The sequence below is a fragment of the Petaurus breviceps genome, unplaced genomic scaffold (genome assembly GCF_028583685.1).
Source record: "Petaurus breviceps papuanus isolate PSGF00001 unplaced genomic scaffold, PetGlider_PUasm1.0 38, whole genome shotgun sequence".
Classification (NCBI taxonomy): domain Eukaryota; kingdom Metazoa; phylum Chordata; class Mammalia; order Diprotodontia; family Petauridae; genus Petaurus; species Petaurus breviceps.
The window spans coordinates 82,969,700-82,990,283 of NW_027186304.1; the positions used below are offsets into that span (position 1 = coordinate 82,969,700).

General features: G+C 36.4%; 1 protein-coding gene and 1 long non-coding RNA gene across 2 annotated transcripts in view; one reads left to right on the forward strand and one right to left on the reverse strand.

The window, feature by feature from the left end:
• The window catches only part of EYA1 (EYA transcriptional coactivator and phosphatase 1), a 345,032-nt gene that overhangs the window by 315,755 nt on the left and 8,693 nt on the right, over nt 1-20,584 (reverse strand). The gene's annotated exons all lie outside the window — the stretch shown is intronic.
• The window catches only part of LOC138170157 (uncharacterized), a 9,372-nt gene continuing 2,965 nt past the window's right edge, over nt 14,178-20,584 (forward strand). Inside the window, exon 1 of the long non-coding RNA XR_011170550.1 lies at nt 14,178-14,462. This is a non-coding gene — a long non-coding RNA (uncharacterized lncRNA). The remainder of the gene's footprint in view (nt 14,463-20,584) is intronic.

Below are 20,584 nucleotides of genomic sequence, written 5' to 3' on the forward strand. Positions count from 1 at the left end.
CTATCTATCTATCTATCTATCTATCTATCTATCTATCTATCTATCTACCTGTCTATCATCTATCTCCATTTCTCTACATGGCTATTTCTTTATCTATATATCCCAATATATACATTTCTATCTGTCAACTATCAATCTATCATCTATCTTTCTCTATATATTAATTCCCCTCTTTCTTTCTTATAAAACACCAGGTTTTTGTGAGGAAAGCACATTGCAAACTTCAATGTGCTATATAAATATGAATTATGATCTTTATTATGATGAGGATATTGCCCAGAGAGATAAATTTACTTACATAAGGTTATCTAGCCAGTTCATGGCAAAACCAGGTTTCAAAACACAGGTCTTCTGCCTTCAACACACTTACCATTGTTTTGTCTCTCTAAGTTGTAAAGAAAACAATGCAGAATATATTTTCTAACTGCCACAATATTAAAAAAATTAAATTTGAAAATAAAAACATAAGACTGTAGAAACATAATATTGGTGACTTGTACGCAGCTTGCACACATATTGTGTCTAATAGTAACCATCGCTAGGGCAGGGGGAGGCAGGAAAAAAGAAATTTACATGAAAATTTTATTATATATTTAAAAGGAATAACAAGTTGCATAAAATCAATTTGGAGTTTCATGTGCAATCATCTTTTTAAAAATTATACTATATTATGGAAAATTTGCTTTATTCCATAAATTAAAAACAAAACAAATAAAATTTTTCTTAAATAGCATATGTGCACGGAATATAACTTATAGACCAATCTCCAAAAATGTTATTAACATAAATTTTAAAGCAGGAAAGACAGAATCAAATTATTTAGTAACTATCCATCAAATTCTTTTCAGAGGATTTAAGAATCTTAGATTTGGAAGGGTGCTTAAAAATCATACAGTCCAACTTCTCCAACTTTCTTCTCCTTCAAATTTCTATTCAAACCAGCTAATTTTCCATTAAATTCCTTCCTTAATGTACTTATCTCACTACTGAAGTTGTCTACCTAATCCAAATTCACACTTAAGTTTAAACTATACTTTAAAAATATTTTCCCTTCTAGCCTTAAGTAGTCCTTTACAATGCTAAGAACCTTGTTCTTATTAATAGGCATACATTCACTTTCTCTTCATCTTCAAACACCATCACAGACAGAATGGAGCTCGCAGAGTTTTCATTAGAAATAGTACCTGCCCTCAGGTACTATTAATAAATTATCATATTATCAGTCACTTTAACATAAGGGCCTAACTATAAAAATAAAACAGAGGTTCATTCCTGTTCAAACAACTTAATGAATACAAGACAGAGTGAACATTTCTATAAAGTAATGAGACAGACTTTGATATTTGGCTTATGAAGTCAAATTCATTATTTTGCAGTTATGGCATATTTTCCAAACAATAGCAATGCTTCCTCCCCATCCTCATCCCCGCTCCCATGACTTTTCTGTAGCAGAAGGGTTGCTTTTTATTGAATAGTGAGATGGGGAGAGGGAGGGAGGGAAGGAGAGAGAAAGAGACAGAGAGAGAGAGAGAGAGAGAGAGAGAGAGAGAGAGAGAGAGAGAGAGAGAATATGCATTTGTATGGAGCTTACTAAATGCCAGGCACTATGCTGAGTGCTTTACAAATATTAACTTTTATGATCTTTACAACACTGCAAGGTAGGTGCTGTTATCATCCCTTTTACAGTTAAGAAAACTGAGACAAACAGAAATTAAATTATTTGCCCAGGGTCATACAGCTAGTATCTGAGGCAGAATTTGAACTCAGGTCTTCTTAACCCCCTTCCTCTACAGCTCAATGCTAGACTTCTCTGATTTTCCATTTTGTCCCCATTTTTATTCTCATCTTCTACTCCCCAAAGTAAAAGCTGTTTCTTTTATACAACTTTCTCCTCCATCCACTCCTTCAGTTCATTCTCTGGCACTGGAATTACATGGCACTAATTGGATTCAGACAAAGTTTTGTTTGAGATCTCCTGAGGTAAATAAGATCGGTCAACCAAATCCTACTGTATAAACCAAATATGGCTAAAAGATTGTGTAGATCTTATTTCTCATGAAAGCTTATTTTGTACTGTTACTTAAGGTAAAATATGCAAATTCACTGTTAGTCTGGAAACAGCCTTAACACACAAATCATTCAGTTTAACTTGCATAAACTTTATTAAATAAGCTTCTTCCAAGGACCATAAATGCTGCACATAAGGCCCAAGTCTTGTAATTTATGCATAAAGGTATTTACCTAAGAAAGTATATTCATGCAAAAACATGTAGACCATTGGCTCATTAATAATGCCACATCAGAGAGGGTACTTAAGAAGGAAATAAACCATTCCCAAAGGTAATTTAATTATCTGATTGGAAAGTTGATCTTATTTTAGAATGTCTTAGACAGAATAAATCACATTTGGTGGCACAACACTCTAGGCATAGGCTTTTCTGAGCAAACCACACCCATTTTTACATTTCCATCATCTTAAATATAAGATCAATGGTGAGTTTAAAATGAGCGTATTTTTGTTGCAGTATTTTGAGCCAATTTTTCACTCTAAGCATGCAAATGAGAGAAAAGATTGAAATGATCTCACCATTCTATCTAAACATGTAAGTCCCTACTTAGAATATTTTCACTCACTGTTTTAGTGAGGAAAGTGCAGAAGGAGAAAATCTATCTATTTGAGGGTGACACTTATATAAATGCAAATAATGCATCCCTCTTCATTTTACTTTTTTTTTTGGCTTTTTGGAGGGGAGAAGGTAGGGAAACTGGGGTTAAGCGACCCACCCAAGGTCACACAGCTAGTTTTGTGTTAAGTGTCTGAGGCCAGATTTAAACTCAGGTCCTCCTGACTCTAGGGTCGGCGCTCTATTCACTGCACCATCTAGCCACCCCCACTTTACTATTTTTAGTTGGAAAAGATTTAAATAAATACCATTTTTACTATTCACTTGAATCTTTTACAATGGGCAGCAAAATGTATTTCTCCTTAAATTCAGTCAAATCTACTTCTAATGAAAAAATAAGTCATTCTTTTGCTGTATGTCTCTATCCCCTTCCACCTCCCTTTTAATAGATCACTCAGTAATCTTCAGTTTTTCTTTCTTCTCTGTCTTCTCCTTATCTTTATTCTACCACCCCCCTACTTTATCAGTCTTATTTGAAATTCACTTCTCAACCCTTATGATACTTATGACTCACGACCTTTTTCTTTCCTTCCTTTCATAACCCTACTTTTAAAAAGAGTAGTTTGGTATCTGATTGTGATGGAATACACTGTGCTATAAGAAATGATGAGTGGACTTATTTTAGAAAAATATGGAAAATCTTGCATGAAATAATGAAGAATGATATGAGAAAAACCAAGAGAATGTTGTATACAGTAACAGCAATATTGCTTGAAGAATAATTATGAACAACCAAGTTATTCCAAGTACTAGAAATACTCAAAATCAACTATAAAGGACCTATGAAGAAAGATGCTATCCACCTCTAGAGAAAGTACTGATAAATAGAAGTACCCATACTTTGGTTTTACATATATTTATAAATCTGTATAAAATAGTGGTCTTCTCTGGTATGGTATGGAGTAAGGGAAGGAAAGAGGGAGTTCAGAACTTAAAATTAACAAAAACAATTTTAAAAACTCAATTAAATGTTATGTTTATTTATTTTTATTCATTATATATTATTTTTTATTTATTTATTTTATTTGAGGTAATGACAGGGTCGAGGGCAGGGTTTTTTAAAGATAGAGGAAACTTAGACATGTTTATGCATAAAATAAGCCAATAGATAAAAAGAGAGATTGAAATTGAAATAAAATTTTATTATTTTATTATATATAATATATATTATTAGTTATTATTTTATAATATTTATGCTAGATGTATTTTCAGTACCCACTCACTCCTACCCCAGTGAGATATGACTTCTACTCCTACCAGCAAAATGAGATACTGTTCTCTCTCAGGTGACCAGTCACCTTCCCCCAGTCAAGTTTAATGGCCTTTTCTCAGTTCAGGCCTTCTCTCAACTGTCTGTATCATTCTGGTCACTGGTTTGGGAGCTAGGAGATGTGAGTTTTAGTGCTGCCAACTGAAGGTATGACCTTGTGCTAACAGCCTATCTGGGTCTCAGTTTGCTCATCTGGAAATTAAGTTAGACTAGCTTGTATTTCTGGTGCCTTCCAGTTCTAGCACTCTGCAATTCCATGGCTTTATGATTTCTATGTATTTTTTTATTATGAAAACTCATGCTTATTGATTTTCTTCACAATACTATATAGTGGTGCCCATTGTTTAACAAGTACTAAAGGGGTTGTGAGTAGAAAAAGTTTAAGTCCTGCAATAGACAATGGATAGATCCTGTAAGAATTATTGTCCTTGCTTTTACAGATGAAAAAACTGAGGCTTGTAGAGATTAAATGACTTATCCATAGTCACATAGTTAGCAAGCCCTACCAACACTCTTGGAAAGGAATACTCTGGGTAAGCTTTTGGGGTCCCTTGTCACTGTCCTCAAATTCAAATCAGAACTAGAGTGGGCTGGGACTTACTCAGAATCCTTGGATCCAGAACCATGTAGTTCAGTTTTAACCAACCAGGAATTTCCTGTACAAGATCTCCAATGAGTACTTTTGCATGAAGAAGGCTAATGATGGGGGATAGTGCTAGGATTCATGGAGCTCACCAGTGCTCAATGCAGTTTCAAAAACTGGAATAATACCATCATGCATAAAGTCTGGCTTATTAAATCAAGCTGTAGAATCACAAAGTTCTTTGCATATATCACCTCATTTCATCTCCAAAACACCCCCATGAGGTTCTGGAGTGTAAGCATTACTGTCCCCATTTTATAGATGAGAAAGTAAGAGTCAGAGAAGTTAAATTACTTAGCAATGTTCACACAGCTAGTTAGAAGGGAAAAGAAGGGAATAAGCATTCATAAGGAGCTATTCTGTGCCAGACACTGTGCTAAGCACTTGAGAAAGATTTCATTTCATAGAAGTGTAGCTTGAGCCAGATCCAAGGTCTTCTGACTGTAATTCTGGTTGCCTGTGCACTTTACATGCTGCAGGAGTTTCCCATGGGCTCTCTATCATTGAGCCTATGAACATCATGGCATCCAACTAGGGACCAGTCATTTAACCTGCCTGGGCTGTAATAGAAGAGCATTGGACTGGAAAGTCTCTGAGGCCCCTGCCATCTCTAGGTCTATAATTCTATGAAAAAAATGGTTGGTGGCTAGATGCCTATGTGCTGGTCCATAAAGTTCAATACCTTGTAGGTCCTGTTTAATAATCCGCCAAATCTACAGACTCACTGAAATGAACCTGACTGATGATGAGTCACCTGAGGTTAGCTTTAAGAAGAAAAAAGGTGGGTGGCTTCTTAGGAGTATGTGTGGCATATTATAAATGTGGTTAGAGAAGCAGATGTACTGCTTAGTTTTGCTGTTTTTTTTTTAATTATATTTCAAGGAAAGATTTCAACAGCAGGGGAGAAATTAAGGATGGTGTAAAAACTGGAAGCATTAGCAAAAAAGAAAAAGAAAAAAAAGGAAAGAAAGGGCGGCTAGGTGGCACAGTAAATAGAGGACTGTCCCTGGAGTCAGAAGGACCTGAGTTCAAATTTGACCTCAGACACTTAACACTTACTAGCCATGTGACTTTGGGCTTAACCCCAATTGACCTGCCTTCCCCCCTCCAAAAAAAAAAAAAAAAAGGAAAAAATTGAAAGTATCAATAAAAATTAAGTTTTTACAATTTCCCCTAGAAAGACTTAAATATTAAGAGCAGGTTCATCACCCCAATTGAAAGTATCTTCCCAGTTCACTCCATTTCAAGTTATCACTCAACAACTCTCTCTCTCTTATCTTTCTTTCTCTCTCTGTCTTCCCCCTCCTCTCCTTTTTGCTCTCCCCCTCCTCTTCTCATCTTATCTTCTCCTTTTCCTTCTCTCTCCCTCTTTTTCTGTCTCTGACTCTCTCTTTGCTCTCTCCCTCCTCTCCTCCTCCTTTTGTTCTTCTTCTTCCTCCTCCTCCTCCTCCCCCCCTTTTCTCTTTCTCTTTCTCTCTCCCTCTCTCCCCCCCTTCCCCTTCCCCCTCCCATCTCTCAATTTCAATCTTTCTTTTTTATCTTTTGGCTTCTTCTATGAATAAACATGTCCAAGTTTCCTCTATCCTTAAAAAACCCTGCCCTTGACCCTGTCATTACCTCAAGCTATCATTCTATATCTCTTCCCCCATTCACTGCCAAGTTTCTTTTCCTTACCACCCACTCACTTCACAACCCATTGTAATTTGGCTTCCTTACTGTGCCACCTGACTGAAATTCCTCCCTGAAAGGTTATCAGTGATCTCTCAACTTTAAATCCAATGACTTTTTCTCATTCCTCATCCTACTAATTTATTTTTTCTAATTTAACACTAATGACAACCATTTACTCTTGGAAAGGCTTCTGAGACCATGTTCTCTCTCTTTTTTTTCCTATTTTGCTGACCACACCTTCTCAGACTTCTTCACTGGATCATACTTTCTTTTAACCATGAATGTCTTCCAAAGCCCTCTCCTAGGTCCCTAGGTCCTTTTTACTCTCCCCACTGTTTAACAATAATGTTATTCATTTTTGTGAGTTCAGATCACATCTATGCAGATATTTTTTGAATTTATATGTCAATCTCTCCTGAACTCTAGTCCTGCCATGACAGTTTCCTTCTGGACAGTTTCACCTGGATATCCTACTAGCATTTCAAACTCAACATGTGTTAAATGGGTTTGATTCTCTTTTTCCCTAAAGTGAGTCTCTTAAAAGCTTTCTTATTTCTGTTGGGGATACCTCCCCACCACTTGGGTTCACAATTGTGGAGTCACTCTTGAATCTTTCCTCTCCTTCATCTCCTATATTACTAATCAATTATTAGATATTGTCCATTTCAATTCCACCACACAAGAAAAACTTAACAATAAAATGAAAGTGAACTTGATTGCAGAGAAGAAAAAAGGTGAGAAAATACATCTCTTCATCTCATTAGAGAAGTAGGGTTCTGGGAGGTTATATACTATCAATGTGTTGGCTGTTTTGCTTTTTTTTCTTTTAAAATCTTTATTATGATTCTTCTTGTACACTATGTACAGTGTACAAGACAGATTAAGATAATAAGACAGATAATGTTTGGAAATTATTATGATGTAAAAACTAAAGAATTTAATTTTTAAAATTACCACCTTTACATCTCTTACATTCATTCTACTCACACAGTCATTTTCCCAGTTCAGACTTTTTATCTCTTCTTCTCTGGACTATTGAAATAACCTCCTAATGGCTTTCTCTGGATTCAGTCTCTCTCCTCTCCAAACCAATCTTCACTCAACCACCATAATTATATCCTTAGAACTATGGTCTGAGTATATCACTGAGAACCTTTTGTTGATCTATATTACTTAAGAATAAAACTAACTTTCAGGGCAGCTAAGTGGCACAGTGAATAGAGCACTGGCCCTGTAGTCAGGAGGACCTGAGTTCAAATCTGGCCTCAGCCACTTGACACAAAAACCAGCCGTGTGACCTTGGGCAAGTCACTTAACCCCAATTGCCCTTCAAAAAGCAAAGCAAAACAGAACAAAACAAAAAACTAATTTCCTCCTGTTTGACTTTGAAGGCCTCCACAATCTGGTCCCCACTTAAGTTTCTAGCCTTGCTTGATGTTACCTTCATACACTTTATATGCTAACCCAATCCAAATTAACAAGTGCTTATTAAGTTCCAACTAGGTACAATGTAAAGCTGTGCTAGGCACCAGGGATAAAATGATAAAATGAAAAATAGTCCCTGTCTACAGGGAGATTACACTCTATTAGGAAGATATATAATGTTCAAGCAAAGAAGTATATACATGATAATTTATGGAGAATGGAGATAGCCCTAAAAACTGAAAGGATCAGGAAAGACTTCCCATAAGAGATAATATATGAGTTATGCCATAAGGGACTGCTACAGATTCTGAGAGGCAGGGGTGAAGGACATTTCAGGCATGGAGATTAACCTATATAAGTCAAGGAGTTGGCAGATCACATGGCAAGTTTGGAGAGTAGCGTGTAAGGCAGTTTTGCTGGAATATAGAGTGCATTCAGGGGAATAGTTAATAATCCTTGAAAAGTAGACTGGAGATAGATATTAAAGAACTCTAAAAGTTTGGCTGAGGAGGTTGGTGCCCTCAACACAAAGAGGAAGTTTGGAAGAGGGATGGGCTTGAGAGAGATGAAAGGAAGATAATAAATTTTGTATAAGAAAATTGGACTTGAAATTCCTCCCATTTCTCCCAAAATGAATTTGAGATATACCCCATTGGAGATTTACAACAGGCAGTGAGGGTTCTCACGAGAGACCTAAGCTAGCTAGCTAGATGAACTTGTAAGTTATTTGCTAAGAAATGCTAATTGAGCCCATGAGAGTTGATGAGGTTACCAAGAGAATATAGAGGAGGGACCAAGACGAAGTCTTTGGATTCATCTCTGTGGTACACAGATAGGGTGAGGATCAGCAAAGGAAGCTGAGATACAATAATCAGGAAGAAGCAGAACCAGGAGAACAGCAGTTACACAAAAAAATCAAGAGTGTGGTGAATATCTGGGAGAAGAACTGGTCAATAGTATCAAATTGTGCAGAGAGGTCAAGGAAGATGAGGACTGAAAATAGGTGGTTGGATTTTGCAACAAAACATGACTTAGTAACCTTATAGAACTATGATGAGATAAGAAGAGAGGAAATGGAAGCAAACAAAATTTGTGTATATATATATATATATATATATATACATACACACACATATATATGTTTACATACATATATGTGTATACACCCACACATATAAAATTTTCCAGCATCTTGGCTATGAGAAGGAAAAGAAGACAATGACATTTTGAGGGGATGGCAGGCTTGAGTAAAAACTTTTGTCTTAAGAATGGGGTAAGGTTAGGAACCTGGGACATCTTAGGCAGCAGAGGGAAAACAGTAGAAACAGTAAATAAGGAGTCATTGAAGATTAGAAAGAGAAGGGATGACTAAGGAGGCAAGGAGACATAGGAGATAGGAGGGAGGTCCAACCAAGTATAAAAGTAAGGGCTTGGCCTTTGTGAGAAGGGTCTCTTTTTTGTCAGAGACAAGAGAAAAGGAGAAAAGAATAGTGGTCAGGGGATAATGTAGAGGGAATTTGAGGAATAGGGCAGTTTAAAAAAGGAAATTCATATTGACCTCTAACATCTTAGGACAAAGGTAACGTCCTTTGCTCAAAGGTTAAAGGAGGTATTAGAAGCTTGAGTAAAGCAGAGATACTTGAAAGATACTACATGGAGTATGATAGAAATTCAATTGGGGGGAGAAAAAAAGATTATTATGTTGTAGACTCCAGTCGAGATTAGAGAATGTAAAATTTTAGTGGATTCAGTCAGTGGATTCATCAGGACATAGTCAGGGTGGAGAAAGCAGATGGTGGGAGTAACCCAGGTTTACGGATAGGTAAGACATGAGATGAAAAGGGACAATGAAACCAGAGAATCAAGGACTGAGGTCTGAAGGCATAATTGAACTACTTGATGTGTCAAGATCAAGATAAGGAAGAGAGAGAAATGAAACCAGAGTAGGAAGTGATGGCCTAGAAGATCTAGGAGGAATGGAGTAACTAAAATTTCAGAGTTCTCAATCACAAAGAGAAATGTGGACAGATGGTAGGACACAGATAGATAGGTCATGTAGATGATGAAACTTAGATAGATGGGGTTGGGATAGGACACATTAAAGCAGACACATGGAAACATAAAAAAGTAAAGATCCAAAACACTGACATAAAAGGACACACAGAGAAAAGGAATAGGCATTTGGCATCACAAGTATGATGGGGATAACATAGATGGGATTCAAACAGGAGTAAGACAAGAAAAGAGATGGCGATGAATAAATAGAAGCCAACTCATTAATGGACATTACCTCCCACTCACATTGTTTATATCTTATATGTACATAATGCCTACAGGATATATACTTCTTAGGATCAGAGACTATGGGTGTTTGATGTCTTAACAACATATAATTTAAAGTCCTTAAGAAAAAGGACAGAGTTGAGGTAGAAAGAAGACTGTCAACTAGGTACTGAACTACTTGAGATTGGGGAGGATTTGGAAAGATGACCAGTAGTCAACTTTCACCAGGATTTGGATATGTCCCAGTAGAGTGAACCTCAGGGGAGGCTCCTGAGTAATGGGTGAATATGGGTGTTTTAGAAGTGGTAGTGAGGAACTCCTTTCCTAATGTGCCAGAAAACATGAGAAAAAAAATATCAAGTTCTAGGGACACAGATTCTTCTAGGGATAACCAGATTTCTATGCGTCCAAGATGAAAGGAATATCAGAGAAAAAGTCTAAGGTTATAAGAAAGGTTGCTAGATGAGAGAATGGAGGTTCCAGATGGCACAAAGCAAGTACACCGTTTGAAGAGCAGGGCTAAGAGTGATGGGTAAGAAAGAGCTGAAGAGTAGGGTGGGGTTCCCAAGGAAAAGGGTTTCTGTCTAGACAGCCAATCATTAAACAATAGTTCCTCCCCTACCCTCCAAAGGATGGACATACCACACAGGACCATTTGACTCCTACCCCTAGGGTTCTACGATGGTAGAGGGCATCATCAGTTAAATTCTTTCTCTCTTTTTTTTTTTTTAAGCAATCGGGGTTAAGTAACTTGCTCAAGGTTACACAGCCAGTTATTTCTGGGTGTGGTGCTGAGTGTCTGAGCTCGGGATTTGATCTCCAGGTCGTCCCAACACTGGAGCCGGTGCTCTTACTCGCTGTGCTACCTGGCCGCCCCTAAATTCTTTCTCAAACACTAGGAAAGAAAGGATCTGAGACCTCGTGCCAGATGCCCTATTTCTAGATAAGGTCTGGATGGTAAGATATTCATCTGTTATCTGAAGTTCTCTCTGGTTCTGGGCAGGGTAATGGAGGTGAGGACCAGTTATAAAGCTCAGATCCTGGGTTCAATCCAGCAATAGAAGCTTCATTTGCCTTGATCCTAGCACAGGAGTGAGGCATAGAGAGCTGCGGTCTTGTTGCAGTGGGTCAGATCAGAAGAGTCACAGACTCCAGGTCACTGTCTGGGGGGATGCTAGATAGGGTTATTCAGTCATACTCAAAGACCCAAGATTCTTACCCTAATGGCAGTGAACACAAGCAGTGGCACTTCATCATCACAGGCAATTAGAAATCATTAATTCGGGGTGGCCAGGTAGCACAGGGAGTAAGAGCACCAGCCCCAGTGTCAGGATGACCTGGGGATCGAATAAGGGCTCAGACACTTAGCACCACACCTAGAAATAACTGGACGTGTAACCTTGAGCAAGTTACTTAACACAATTGCTTAAAAAAAAAAAAAGAAATCATTCATTCTGTGCAAACAAATTTATCTTTCTAGTTTTCCCATTGACCCCTCATTTCTCAGCTATCTTCTACATACTCGCATATTTTCTTCTTAAAACCAAAGATCACCCTTGATCTTGTGCTCATCCATAACAGTACTGAGGTAAGCTGTATTCAACCGAGGATCATTTCTCTTACATGCCTTCCTTTCCAAAGATAATCTCCAGATATCTAATTAAAGTTTAACTGAATATTTTTTTCCTTAAGGTTTCAAAGCCTGAAAGAAGAACCGTATGTTGAATTTTTTTTTAAAAGATGTAAGCAGAATGATATTTTTTTCTCTTCATGACATCTAGGGACATTCTGAATATGGAGCATACCTTGTCTTCAAAGGAAATCACCTATCCTCGTGGCATTGTATCAAAAAGGAAAGGACTTTGAGTTATATCTTCCTTTCTTGTATCTCAGTTATATGAAACCAGCTCATTCAATGAGGATTGGTGTGTCAATTTAGAACAGAACAAGGAGTGAAGAGTGGTCACTTTAGCAATGTATTGGCATTGTAATAGTGGTGTACTGGCATCAGTTTACTTAACTTCCCAAAAAGGCAGGGGAAGAATCATAGACTTCCAGTTCATTTCAATGAATTCCGGAAATACTTCCAGGTAAAGCTCAAGAAGATTTGAAAAATATCTACTATGTGCACAGCATTAGCTAGAGTTTGAAGGCAGAGGACAAAAAAAAGGAAATGATTTCCACTGTTAAGGTGTTTGTACTCTTGAGAGGAGGAGGTTGAGCACTGAAGCAACATTTACCCAGGTTAAACATAAAGCATTTAGAAAGTAAACATGAAGTAGGTGCAGGGCTTGGGGGGATGGGAAGTTAACACCTGGGAGGATTGGAAAAGAACTCCTTTAGGAAGTAGGACTTGAGTTAAGCCTTGAAGGGAGCTAGGGAATTCAAGATGTAGAGGTGAGAAAAGGGGTATACTAGCCATGGGGATTTCCTGGGCAAAGGCATAGAGTTGGGAAAGGAGTGCACAAATGTTGGGAAGGTGGAGAGATAAATATTAAATAGGCTAGTTTGGCTTATGTGTATTTGAAGGGAGGAATGCGTAATCAGCCAAAAAGAATAGTTGCAGTGAGATGGTAACGGGTTTTAAATTTCAAACAAAAGAATTTTCATTTTAATCTAAAATCCAAAAGGAGACACTGAAGCTTTCAAATCTGTGAAATAATATGGATATCTACACCTAAAATATCATGAACAATTAAAATAATCTGCCTTTTAATTTTTCTAAACACATATAATTAAACCATCATAAACAGGAAAAATAAATAGGCTTTTCATTTTTCCAAATACATATTGAGAGAGAGAGAGAATGAGTGTTTGTGTATGTGTGTGTGTGTGTGTGTGTGTGTGTGTGTGTGTGTGTATTTGGTGGTGGTGGTAGGAGTAAATTATAATGTAACTTTGCAAAGTCAGTGTGTCACCAATTATAAAACAGAACTTTTGATTCCTATACCTTTCAGAAGTATAGGTATTAAGTTGATTAAATGCATGCATTCCCATAATTGATCTACATACTATATTCCTTAATTATATAAATATCATCATCATTGTCATTATGCCTTTGGGGGGAAAAGATTATGTGAATAGAATCACTTTCTATTTATCTGTAGCCAGTAGGGGGACAAATCATCCCAAGAATCTCTCTCCTTAGTTAACCAAGTCAAAAAGCATCATGCTTTATCCTTGTTGTTTCTGGGTAGAACTTGGTTCAGGGTCTGCTTACTTCAGCAGGGATGACATGAGCTGATTGATAACTTTAAATTTTCAAATACGGTGAAGTCATTTAGTTTACTGAAGCTTTTTCAAAATTATAACTTTCCCACTTAAAAAAATTATAAGTTGAAAACACAGTGATCCTTTAAAAAAACTTAGATGTTAATAAATCAAGGCAATTAACTTTTTTTTTTCACTTTTCAACATACCAACAAAAATAACTCATGTACAGGTGGTAGCAATATGGAAAATCTATCTAATAGATGCCCACTAAAAATAAGTAATTTTTTTTTTAAGTTTTTAACAATTTGGAATTAAAAAAAAAAAGAGCAAGATCCAGTAAATAAACTTGTGATCTATACTTTGGAACTTTATTCTCAGTCTGGTTGCCTTCCTGATTACTAAGTCTTTCTAAATTAGAGCAAGCAATTTCTCTTTGTTTTACCTAATATTTGAAAATGGCAAAAAATCCCCTGGGTCACTGAAAATTATCCTTTCATTCCAGCCGCCTGTTTCAAGTCAGTCAAAACATTCCAGACTTCAAAAGAAGTCTTCGCCTGCTTGGGCCGTTTTGGTGTCCCTCTATGGCTGGCCGAGGAGGGATTGGTTATTTGGATAAATTAATTTGTGGAGCCTGCTGGCCTTCTCCAGGACCTCAATGTCTGACTGCAAATTAGTTCTACTCAACATGAAGAAATCCCTGGACAGACTAGAAGAAATAAATGGTGATAAAATCTAATACTACAATGTTTGTAATGTGATTTTATTCTGCTATGGAGCTTGTAAGCAGAGTTAATGTTGAATTAAATTTTTTTAATTTAAAAAAAAAAAAGGCCATGAAAGCAGAAAATCAGATCAGTATCCAAGTCACAGCAGAGAAGGCTAAAAGCCAACTTCAGAGTAAGACTTCCAGCAGGAATCTTTTATAAGAACAAACAAAAACGCCCGGTTTTCAACAAAATCAGCTAGGTATTTACATTTCGGATACATCTCCCTTCCCCCCCCTCCCCTTAAGACAGGAAGTCACACAGTTGAATTCAGCTAGAGCCGAGGCTGTGAATAAACTGCTAGGCAGTCCTTTAAGGCCTGGCTGAACAAGTGCCTAAGGATTGCTTATCCTTAAGGAAGAAAAGTCTCTGAGCCAAAACTAACAAACATGGCTTCTCAAGCGGAACAATGGTCCAGAAAACTCAGCAAAAAGGAAAATAAACTTCATTGGCAGTTTGTTTTTGACTATTAAGAGCCCAGCTACAACTCTATCAAGATTTTTAAGAAGGTAAGAGATTTCACACATACTGCATTCCCACAGCTGCTTGAAAGTTTATAGTGGAAATGTATCATCTTGTCTGGCCATGCTTAATCCACTTTAGGGAGATACTTGTATCTTTTCTTTCTAAAGTAAACAGAGCCACACCTTTGAAAAAGAGATCAAGAATTCACCTTTCCCTCTAGGCTGGAGTACAACTTAAGTGACTAGGTCCTATTCAACAATTATTGCCTTTGTCATCAAAGATTAGGAAAAGGCTGAGATGATGATAGAAATTAAAAAGTGAAGCTGATGCATTTGTCTGACTCAGGAAATTTCTCTTTCTATTTCTATTAGGGGACTAAAAGGTAATTCCTTGCTTGTTGTTTCTTTTAAACAAAACTGACAAAAGACTTAGATTTCTCATACCAGACTATGTTTTCTAGTGAAAACTGTATCTTGGGTGCTAAAGATTATGCTAATTTCACATGGCATTTAAATGAATTTCAATTCAATTCTGCAAACATTAAACAACTATATGCAAGGCAATGCCTATTATTACTATAATTAGACTGTATACATCACTCCCTGCCCCACCTAATTTTGAATAATTTCTATAAGCATATCCCTGACCCCAATGAAACTAGGGAGAGGATTGCCTGAAAAAAATAAATTCAAAGGGCATATGTATAAAATAAACACAAGACAAGAAAAAACAGATTGGCAATCCAATAAACTTTGAGAGAATATGGATGAACCACAAAACTGAATGATTAAAATTCACCCACTTACAGGTTCTTATCCTTCACTATGCTTTCAGTAATCTGATATGTTCCAAATTTGTCCCCAGTATCACTAGTAGAACTCAATGGCATGGAACTATGCCTAATGAGATTATTATATTTATGGGAGTAATTCTAATTTAACGACTGGAAATGCTTTTTGCCTCCTAGGACTAGATGGAAAATGAGTCATGTCTGAAGATCAACAAAACTGTTGAGTTAAAAGAAACATTCTGTCCCAATAAAATCAACTTCAGTCTAAGGATTCCACTTGAAAATGTAAAATACAGCCCTATGGGGAAAGCACTAATCTAGAAATAAGTGCAAATTATTTGTGACTTTTAATCAAATTCTAACTAGTTGGAGGGAAGATATTATACATGGTATTTGGAGAAACTATTTTAAATAAGATCTCAAAAGATATAAATAAGATAGTACCTTAAAGGACTAGGGACTTTACCTTTTAGAGAGGAACATTATGAGTTTGGAGATTTCTATATGGTATATCTTTTATTGAAATGACAGCAGCAGTAGTATGCTGTAAACCTAATAAAAATGAGGTTTCTTATTAATTTTCCATTAAGTATAAATATTGTTATACCTACTTTATGCTAATATTTATGTAACATTTTATAGTTTTCAAAGATTTTGCACACATGCACAAAATCATGAGCAGCTGACAGTAGACAGGTAGATATTGTAGTGGATAGAGCATTAAACTTGGAGTCAAGAAGAGCTGAGTTCAAATCTGACCTCAGACACTTACTGACTGTGTGATCCTAGACAAGTCACTTAACCCTGTTTCCTCAGTTCCCTCATCTGTAAAAAGAGCTGGAGAAGGAAACTGCAAACGCCTACAGTATCTTGGCCAAGAAAACCCCAAAATGGGATCATGAAGAGTCAGACAAGATTCAAATGTGTCAGTAACAACAAGAATAAAAATGATTAGTCTTATTTTATAGGTGAAGAAACTGAGGCTCAGAGATTATGTCTGAGAGAGGATAGGACCAGGTCTTTGGGCCCCAAATTCCAGAACACTTTCCATTGCACTATACTGCTTCTTAAATCATCAGTAATGAACCTAGTAATTATATATCTAGCAATACAGTACTTTTTAGCCTGATACAAATTTAGATTCACAAACACACACATGCACACACACATACACACACACACACACTCAAAGCACAAAATGTAATTCCTTAATGAGGACCCTAGAGATGTTTGCATGATGAAAGATGGGCTCATTAAAAAAGCAAGTCAGTCAGTCAGTCAACAAGCATTTCCTAAGTGCCTACTATGTCTCAGGCATTCTGTTAAAGGAAATGACATACTCTGTGTAACTTGCCAAGTATTATTCTACAGATTTTACAAAGAAAAATCTCAAAGACGGCTTCTTGACATCAAAAGGAATAAACAACATAACCTAAAGGAATGATCTCCAAAGTAAATGGAAGCAAGCACCTACTTGCTTTGAGTAATAAAAAGGCTATAATTAAAAAGGCTTACATATCTTATTTGTAATTTACATTTATTTACACTCCTATGGATTAGACTGTTGTTTACTATGCTCTGTTAAACTAGGAAAAAAGAATTTCAACACTAAAAATTAGCTCATAATTTGATATTTTAAATTTATCCAATAAAAAATGTATTCTTTATACCACTCACTGAGGAATTTTGATATTACATAATGGAAAAATACATACAATAAAGTAATAACTGTCATTTAAATAATGCTTTTAAGTTTTGCCAAGTGCTTTACATTTATATTATTCCATTCTCACAACAACCCTGGGAGATAGAAGATATTATCATTCCCATTTTACAGAAGATGCAAAAGAGGTAGGCAGAGGTTGAGATTTGCCCCAGATCATATATCTGAGGACTGAATTGAACTCAGGTCTTCCTGACTCCAGGTTTAATTCTCTGTACAGTTCACTTACCTAACTACTTCCATATTTTAAGAAACATGTTCATATATCTAACTAAATACATGAATGGAGGAAAAGAAAAACCACTGTTTTCAGCAGAAAATTTCAGTGCAGAGGATCAAAGTGCCAAGCATGCAGGATTCCAGCTACATGAAAAGTCCTGATGGTGAGTTTCTATTAGTCTTTGAATAATCATGCAAGAGAATCCTCATAAAGAAATATCATCCAAGAAATGTATGATGTGGCCTGTTACACAATATGAGTGAAGGCTAACCAGTGGAAAGTTTGTAGAATTATTAGTATCCACACAATGTCAAAAGATAGGAACATATAAACAAGAGCTACCCAGGAAGAGAAAGTGTGAATGAATTCATATTTGCAATAGTAGAAGCGCCCACCTCAGTGAGATCATGCTTACAGATTTAGCAATCTAGGAAAACCCATTCATTGGTTTAGAGTACTATAAAAAGTAGAGGCAACATAGAATAGTGGATAGATAAAGTGGAATCAAGAAGACCTGAGTTCACACCCTTTCTCTAGCACATTGTCTATTTGTACCTGGGCAACTCACTGCAGCTCACAGTGCCCCTAGGGCTAGACTAGACTAGAAATTGAAAAAATGTTTCTGATCTGCATTGGTAGAGGAAATTTCCTTAGTGGAAGTTCCCCATACTAGTGAAATCACAGGTCTGAGACAAAAACTAAAAGTGGTATTATTGCCAGAATACAGCAGAAAACATGAGTTCCATTAACCTGTATTTGATGGGCTACATGAGTCCAAGTACAGGGGAATGTGCAAGTCAAACTATGCTAAGAAGCAAAATAATAAATGTAAAGTGTGAATTACAGCACATTTTAAAAGAAATACAATTGTATTACATATTACTTTCAACTAAACATGTTATATACTAACATATTAGACATGCTAATGATATGCTACTAAGTTCTTAAGGCACCTTTCCTCAATGAATGATTTGGCATATAAAATTGTTACACTGTACAAGTTATTACAATCATCTTTACATTATTAATTACTTAGGAAGTCCTTTTCTCACAATTAATGGTACAGACAAAATGTCTAGTTCAGCCTCTGTCCATATATGATCATAAATTCTCAGTAAAAGAGGGCTAAATGATATTTTGCTATAGAGGTAAAATAATACTTAATAAAAGCTAGTATCACTTAAAAGTTTGCAAAACACTTTACAAATTGTATCTCATTTTATCTTCACAAAACCTCAGTAAATAGGTGCTATTATTATAGTTATTTTGATATTTGTCTAAATATAGTATAGTCTTTATATCTTTTTTTGCATGATAACTTTCCTAATCCTAGAAAAAAAAAAACATTGAGCTAGAGCTGTATTCTCTCTCTCTCTGTCTGTCTCTCTCTCTGTCTGTCTCTCTCTCTGTCTGTCTGTCTCTGTCTCTCTATCCTCTCTTCCCCCCTCTCTCTGGATATCTATCTCTCTGTCTGTTTCTGTCTCTGTCTTCAAAAGGTAAATGAGTCCATGGAACTGGGGTGGGACAAAAGTGTCAAAACTGGAATGTAGTGATGATTTCTCTGTGTTTACAAAACCTCTGCCCCATGCAATCCCACACATCTGAATTTACACACCACTCAAAACAGAAGAATGGTACTTGATGATTTGGTACTACATTCAGTAGTGAGACAGAGAGTTAATTTAACCTCAATGACCCCTACTTCCTCCGTGCTTCCTTCCTCTTAGTATAATCTTTATTAAATAAAAACAAAAACATAGAATGAAGCCCTGCATGTTTTTTTTTGGCTGTTGTTGAAAAATAGATATGTACATGATTTATTGTTCCAGAAAGGGAATGTAAAATGTAGTATTAGTATAGTATGTGTACTAAATGATAGGCATAGAAAGAAGATTTTTAATTAATTATATCTTTTACAGTATGAGATAGTATGAGACACTATAACAGGAATTAACTCACACATAAAGACACACCTAATTCTGGGCTACATAAACACTGAGCTTTTTAGTGTTGAGCACTGCAGTGGTGTCAACCCAGAGCAGGGTTTCAATAAAAGCCTTTCGATTCATAAGTCAACAACATGCATTTATTAAACACCTACTGTGTGTCAAGTTTTAGGGAAACAAAGGCAAAAACAATCTCAGCTTTCAAGGAGCTCAAAATCTAATGGGGGAGGCACATATAAACAACTATGTACAACAGGATATATACAGGATAAATTGGAGCTAATCAGAGAGAGGAGGCACTAAGATTAAGGGACATTGGGAAAGACTTCTGGCAGAAAGTGAGACTTTAGTTTAGACTTGAAGAAAGTTAGTGCAGTGGTAGAAAGGAGGAGGGAAAGAATTCTAAGCATGGGGTCAGCCAATGAAAAGTCCCAGAGTCAGGAGGCAGGAGTCTCTTTTTTTGAGGAATAGCAAGGAGACCACTATCATTGGCTCTTAGAGTATATGAAGGGGGAGGAATATTTAAGGAGACAGGAGAAGTAGAAAGGGAGGAAGTGGAAGGAAACAAGCATTTATTAAGCACTCCCCATGTGTTAGGCACTGCTCTAAGCATATTACAAATATTACCTTATTTGATACTCTCAAATAGATGCTATTAGGAAAAAGAAGATTCATAATATTTGGTAAAAATTAGCATCATGGAAGTTTATCACTGCTAGTTTGAGAGTCAAGGCTTTCCACATTCTAACTCTAACTTACCATGCCAGCTTTAAAGTTTAAAATTAATCCCAAGGATGTCCTGCATGCCCCAGAAAACTGGTTGGCAAAGAGCCAATCTTCACTGCTTGTCCTGAATTCTGGCCTCCATGTATTACTCATACTATTTATTTCCTTTGCCCAGAATACCCATTTCACTACTGAGTCTCACCCTAGCATCCCAACAATCTCTGCTTCTTGAAATCCTTTCATGATAACTCAGCTGTCATCTCCTCCATAAATCTTTCCCACCCTACCCTTCCCACTGCCACTTTGATAGTGATTTCTTTCTTGTTTAATCTCATAGAACTCTGCTTGCATTTATCCTTACACATTTCTATCTTAATCTGTATTAGAGGTGTGAGGTAACATGTGATAATAATAATACTAATAATAATAATAATATTCATATAACATTTGGAGGTTAATTTTATATGTATTATCTCATTACATCCTTACTTACAACAACTTTGTAAGGTAGGGACTATTATCCCCATTTTGTAAGGTAGGGACTATTATCCCCATTTTAAAGACGAGGAAAGAAAGACTAAGAGAATTGAAGTGATACTGTATGCATCACAAAAACAAGTAACCATCTGAAGTAAGATTGGACTGGGTGTTCCTGACTCCAAGGCCAATGATCTAGCCACTATGCCACCTGGTTGAACGTGTGCTAGTCTTGGAATCAGAACATCTAGATTTGAATACTTCCTGAACACTAATTAATTCAT